This window comes from Amblyomma mixtum, chromosome 1 (genome assembly GCF_055824585.1).
Source record: "Amblyomma mixtum isolate Tamu chromosome 1, ASM5582458v1, whole genome shotgun sequence".
Lineage (NCBI taxonomy): Eukaryota > Metazoa > Arthropoda > Arachnida > Ixodida > Ixodidae > Amblyomma > Amblyomma mixtum.
This window is the reverse complement of record NC_143012.1, coordinates 141,248,697-141,255,365: the sequence shown is the minus strand read 5'-3', so window position 1 is coordinate 141,255,365 and position 6,669 is coordinate 141,248,697. Positions and strand designations below refer to the sequence as shown.

Genomic DNA, 6,669 nt, shown 5'->3' with positions numbered 1-6,669 from the left:
GCGCATAAGCAACTAGGGCTATCATGCGCCAAACACAAGGTTAGATGATGTTATGTCAAGTGTACAGAGCTTACATTATAATAGATTTAAAACATTGGCTTTCTTTAGAAACTTACAAACAAGTGAAAATTCGACTAGTGTTTGCTCGCCTAAAAGCAATGCGGGATGAAATGGAATGTGTTCATTGTAAAATACCGTAAAAAAAATTTTTCTAATTTCTTCGAGATGTGAACAAGAAATTAAAATGTGATTTACTGTGAGCTCCTCACCACACATTTCACAAACAGGTTTGTCTTTTTTTCTTAATAAAAAGTTATGGGTGATGTGTGTGTGTGTGACCTATGCGTAAAATTAATTCGATAAAACGTTCTTTATGGCGGCATGATTTCCATTCTTTTAAAATGGGCTTTATGGTATGCAGCTTGTTATATCCTTCAGAAATACGGCCGCATATTCCCGGTACTCTTCGTTGTCTTCCCATATGCTGGGCGCACAGTTCTTGAGCGAGCGAAGGGCGAGTTTTCCTGGGGCGACCTCGGTCACCTTGGTCGCCACGAAAGAGAGCAGGTGGTTAAGCGTCGGCATATTCCTGGCGAGGTGACACGTCCTGTTTTCACTGGAGGTGCAGCGGGTGGGCAGCGCGAGGCCGCCTCCGCCTGGCTCAGGCGGTCGCTCTGCCAGCAGAGCGGGAACTTTTGGTAGGCCACCGCCAGTGTACCTTCGTACCGCCTTCGGAACGGTGCGCCGGACCATCACGACCTGCGAGCAGTCAGAGCAACGAGACAGCTACGTGCCTTTGCGGGACGCTACGAAACACATGCCTTTTAGAGAAGCCTTAGAAATTGGGGATAAATCACACAAGGAGCGGAAGAGGCCCAACACAAACCTTCAGTATTTACACTTTGTTCACCGCCAAAAAAATTTTCCCGCTGCCCGCAAATATGCACTTGTATCAGAAGAATGGCCTGAGGGGCGAGTTGGCGCATGATGAAATGAACGCTAGCTCAACAAAGACACTAACAAGAAAGGGATACCACATGCGCACTAAGCAGTGATGGCGGTTGCTGTGTGCGCCTCTTTGTGGAGTTATATGGAGAGGCAGGTTAGCGACGTACAGGAGCTGGAACTCTACCGTGAAGGAAGGGATCAAGGAACGATTGAAAAGGCACGATTACGATACTCGGCACTGTGTTGCTACAGAGCAGTTACGGAAATACGCAAGACGGTTACTATAGCCGGTAATCGCCATCGTAAACGCGCCAAATCCATCTGTGTAAGCTGCCATAGAGATGTTCACGGTAGACGCCTGGAGTACACATCTCTGAAGGCCGGTCTGTTTTATCATTACGATAAATATTCTGTAAGCAGCAATAAAACTTCATTAAAGCGTACAAATTGACCACTGCAGCGTCGCTGTAATAGCGTATCACCGAGTATCGTAATTGTACTGCAACTTTATAAGCTGCATTTTTATAGGCTGACGACTTTGGATAGTCATTTAATTTGAAAAGAGTTTGCTTGAACTGAAGTTTTAAGGTAGCTTGTACTGCTACTCTCTCCAAATCATGGCCTAACGAAGAGCAGAATCACGCCGTAGCAGCCAAGGGCGCTAGCTTGCGCATGCTGACTTTTCTTTTCCAGATGTAGCGTTGAATCGATCTTCTGCGAGTTGAATTGTGTTGCGTTTTGGCGCGTAAGCAACCAAGGCTGTCATGCGACAAACGCAAGGTTAAAAATGGTTTGAAATTACATAATTTGTTTACAAACTGTCCTTCCTCCCGGCCACAAAAGGCACCGTGAGAAATTTACGCCACCGTTTTCTTTTAAGTCTAAGCTGGAGTGCAATCGAATGTAGTTCTTCTAAAATACAGTGAAATGCTTTTTCCGCAGCTTTTCATTTTCTGAGCCTGTAACATTTCCGAAAGATTCAGATGAAGGTTTGTTTTGCTTAATTTGTTTCGCTTATAGAGCTTAACGTCCCAAAGCGACTAATGCTATTAGGGTGGTGGTGGAAAACATTTATGTACAGATACACTTTAGGAGGTTAAGCAGGAGCTGAGCTAGATGGGGTCAGCCCTTAGAAGTATTAGGTGCAGGCCCCTAGTTCGGGACCCCAGTGGCGTCGGCCGCCGCCCGGGCTCGCGCGACCAAGGCCCGTTGGGCCTGCAGGTCAGAGCAGCCGAGCAGGGTCGCCTCCCAGTCCTCCCGGGTTGGGTTGGGGTGAGGGGGGATAGCAGGGTTGGAGGGGCAGGCCCACACCATTTGATAGATGTCCGAAGACTTCTCCGTGCAGTGCGGACAGCTGCCCGAGAAAGAAGGGTTGAAGTGTTTGAGAGCTGCCAGGCACAGCAAAGTATTAGTATACAGGCGAAGCAGAAGCCGCTCCTCCGCCTTTGAGAGACCTTTACACGGGCGGAGACGAAGACCGTGGCCAGATTGATAAAGTAAAACAATGTCTAAAATAAAACAATCGTCGGGGTCGGAGGGGAATGTCCGGTGAGATAGCGCGCGAGAGGCGGCGTCAGCTGCCTCATTTCCCTCAAGGCCCATGTGAGCAGGAGCCAAACGATACGCCGGTGAGCGTGGTCCCCGGTGTAGACGCTGTTATACAGAATACGGTAGGCTAGATACGGTACCCAGCCCTGCTCGACGTTCCAACAGGCCCCTCGCGAGTCGGAAATAATTGTTTTTGAATATGGATCAGATGCAGCCAACGCAATGGCGACCTCCTCCGCGTGTGTTATGTCACGGGCTCGGAAAGTAAGGCCGTTCACTGCTTTGGATTGGTGGACGACTGCGGCCGTGTACCGTCCCCCATGGTGGGGGCCGGAGGCATCCACGTAGAATACGCCGGGTTTCGATCCCTAGTAGCAGGCCAGGGCTTCCGCCTGCGCCAGGCGCCGGCCATTATGGTCCTCGCGGTTCATGTTCGCGGGAAGGGGGAGCACGTGGAGGGCGCTTCTGCACTGGAATGGAATACGTACGCGCTCTTCCATAAGAGTGGAGTGTTGGATGTGTAGTCGGGCAAGGAGGCGGCGACCCGACGATGTTTTCGAGAGACGTGTGTATTGGTTGGTCAAGTGGGCTTCCCAGAGCTCCCAAAACGTGTTCACCATGCCCAGCCACAGGAGGCGCTTGTTAGAGGTGTTCGCGGGGTGGTCCAGAGCCCGCTTACTAATTTTGCAGAGGATGACTTCGAGTAAATCCTGGTCTTGCTTCCACAGGTGGACGTATGTAGTCGAATATAGAATCGGACTTGTTACAAGTGCATGCGCCAGCCGCAAGGCGTCGTTATACATCGTAACCCCTCGCGCTTCTTAGAAACCCGGCGGACCAAGCGGCCCACCTGGTCCCCCACCTGACGGAGTTTGGCCAATGTTGTTTCTGACCGTCTGTCTTGAGTTGTGTGTTGTGTTGGGTTTAATGGCGCATCAGCGACTAAGGCTATCATGCGCCAAGCTCAAGGTATGAAAAATTGGTTTGAGCATAGCTAGAAAACAAAGCGGATAAAAACGGTGGTGTAAAGGGCCTAAAAGTTATTTTTGCTGCCTATTTGATGAAAGACAAGCATTTTAAAAATGTCTGATTGCATAAACTTTTAAGAGTTGGGTAACCTCCGCGGACATCCTTGGTTCGGCAAGGGTTTCGAGGCTCCCAACAACTCAGATAAAGACCTCAGCCTCCTTCTCATGAATGAGAAAGCGGCTGAGGTGTATAATGGTATGTAGTGAACCACAGGGTGAGTAAATTAGAGTTTGTGAAGAATACTGGCTTCCCTTAAAAAGCTAAAAACATAGGGTATACGGACAAGTGCATCTTCGCCTAAAATGAATGCTGGATGAAAACGAATGTGTTCTTTGTAAAAGGTAGTAAAATGTTTTTTCCTTAGTGATTAATGTTCCGTACATGAGAATAATATGTGGTTTACTGTTAGTTCATCTCCGCACTCCGCACATAGGTCGGATACCTACGGAATTTACCCCAAGCTCTATGTTGTTGGTTTTTAGCTTCTTTACAGTCTTTTGTCCAATATACTTTATGGTTTTGTTGCGCTACTCCTGACGACTGAGGAATAGCTTTGAGTGCGGCAGTTATGATACAATTAATGAACTTTACGTTTATCTGGTCGATGGTGAGATTATCTAAAACTATATTTTCTAAAGTTGCCTTTTCTCTAAAAAGTGACCAGTCGGCGAGGTGAAGCTTCCAGCGACGTGGCCTTGTGGGGATTATTTCCGGTGGGGATTATAATGTGATTAGTACAGGGAGGTGATCGCTGTCATATGGGTTGTCAATGACGTCCCATTTAAAATCGTTAAAAACAGAAGGTGAACTAAACGACAAGTCTAAAAAGGTCATTTTCCCTGAGCTAGGAGAGCAGTATGTGGCTTTTTCTGTATTTAAAAGACATACATTATTTGTGAGGATAAAATCTTGGATTATTTGACCCCTAGAGTCACAGCGCTCGCTTCCCCAAAACGGGGAGTGAGTGTTAAAATCCCCAACTACGAGATACGGTTCAGGAAGTTCATTGATGAGTTCTTTTAAATCGTGGACTGTTAATGTAAAATGTGGAAGAATATATACAGAACAGATAGAAAATGTTTTATGGCTGACGACACTGACCGCAACGGCTTCAAGTTTTGTTTTGAGTGTGATTTCTCGAGCAGGGACGCCGCTTTGCACGACAATCGCGACGCCTCCAGAGAGTCTATTTGCCTGCTCACGATCGCGTCTAAAAGTTTTATAATGTTTCAGGATATTTGTATGTTGTGGACCAAGATTGGTCTCCTGAAGAGATAAAGCTACGGGCGAGATTGACCCTAGAATATCTTTTATGTCATTGCAGTTCCTCAACATTCCTCTACAGTTCCACTGAACTAGAAAAGCCATATCTATATTTGGGATAGCAACGAGTGAGAGTTTACTAATATTCGGGGGCCGTTATGACGGCCCTGCCTTTTTTCCGCTCAAGAGAGCTGTTCCGCCGCCGTAAAGCAGCCGGACTGTGAGTTACGTCCATCACCTCGTAAGAGGTGCTGGACGACCGCGGGGAAGGCGCGGGTGTGTGAGTGTCAGGCCTCCCCCTACGGGGGGAAGTCCTGCGGGATGCTGACCTATGGGCCGGCACTCCCTGGCTTGGAGTTGGCAGAGAAGCTTTCGCTGTCCCTGCGTGGGGCGTGGGTGGCCCTGCTACAGGCGCAGTGGAACTGGCTTCGGCAGGTGCCGGAGTGCTGTGTGGTGCTACGCCCCTGCGCACCACATCAGCGAAGTTGGGTTTTGCTATGAAGGCGAATGAATTGGTAAGCGCAAAACGCCTCCTCGCTTCTTAAAATGAAATGTTTTCTTTGGTCTTAATGGTGATGATTTCTTTCTCCTTTTTCCAGGACGGACATGCCCTGGAGTACGCAGCGTGGTCTCCTTCGCAGTTTGCACAGCGTAGTGCTCCATCACATTCCTCAGAGGGGTGGTCTTTCGAAGCGCATTTCGCGCACGTTTTGCGGCCGCGGCAACTCTGTGAGCCGTGGCCAAACTTTTGACAATTGAAACAGCGGCGGGGATTGGGTATGTAGTGCCTGACGTTGACTTTTAAGTATCCTACATCTATTGTTTCGGGCAGGCTGCTGGTGCTGAATGTGAGGACCATGTGTTTGGTATCTATTTCCTTGTTATCATTGCGGATTTTGATCCTGTGGACATCAATTACATTTTGATCAGAAAGTCCTTGAAGCATTTCAGTTTCTGTGAGATGGATAAAGTCAGCCTCTGAGATAACGCCTTTGACTGTGCTGAGAGGTCGGTGGGGAGCACGGAGAAAGAGATGTCCCCTATAGGTGTAATGTTTGAAAGTTTCGAGCATTGGATGCTGTCCTGCAGTTCAAGCAATAAGTCGCCACTGGCCATTTTTGATACCTTGTAGCCAGGGCCCAAGGTATCTGTCATACGTTTGGACACAATGAATGAGGATATTATTGTGGCTTGTTTTTTTTCAACTTGATTGTGGATTACGTGGAACTTTGAGAATGTTGATTTCTTTTTCGAAAAAAAGTCTGTTGCCTCGTTCCGCCCTCTTTTGAGAGAGCGATCTGGTTTGGAAAGGGGGGGGGAGCCATAAAAATTTTAGTTCTTCGGTCATGGTGCCAGCCACCCACCATGGAGTCCAACAAGGGGACGCGACAGGAAATTGAAAGCAAGTGCTGCCCACGCCAGCTGTACACCTTAACTATGACCAAATATGACGCAACTATGGGCAGTTGGCCACACAAGGTTAACCCTCGCCGCCAGGAAAAAAGGAAAAAACTAAGAAGGGAGGATGATACAGGAAAGTTGTAAGAAAGGAGATGGGAAAGTGAAAGATGGAGAGGAGAACTGGAAAAGGCGACTGCCGATTTCCCCAGGTCGGGTGAGGCCGGAGGTGCCGTCTACAGGAAGCTGGGGCCAAAGTGGTGTGTTGCCTCCACCGAGGGGCCTTAAGGGTTCAAACTCTCGGCATCGGCTCAACCACCAGGAACCCCTTTTCCCCGGACACGGCTATGCCACGCACGGCTAAGCGCAGATGCTCGGGTCCGTGGTGACGCATTGCTCACCATCATCCCCCTGCGGGGATGTCCCTGCGGACGCTCGGGATACCCCGTGGTGTCGCCACTCACCAACGTCTGCATGCTGCAG

General features: G+C 48.7%; 1 pseudogene; it reads right to left on the bottom strand.

The window, feature by feature from the left end:
- Positions 1-4,927: 4,927 nt before the first annotated feature.
- Positions 4,928-6,102, bottom strand: LOC149367764 (uncharacterized; annotated as a pseudogene).
- Between the last annotated feature and the right edge of the window lie 567 nt (positions 6,103-6,669).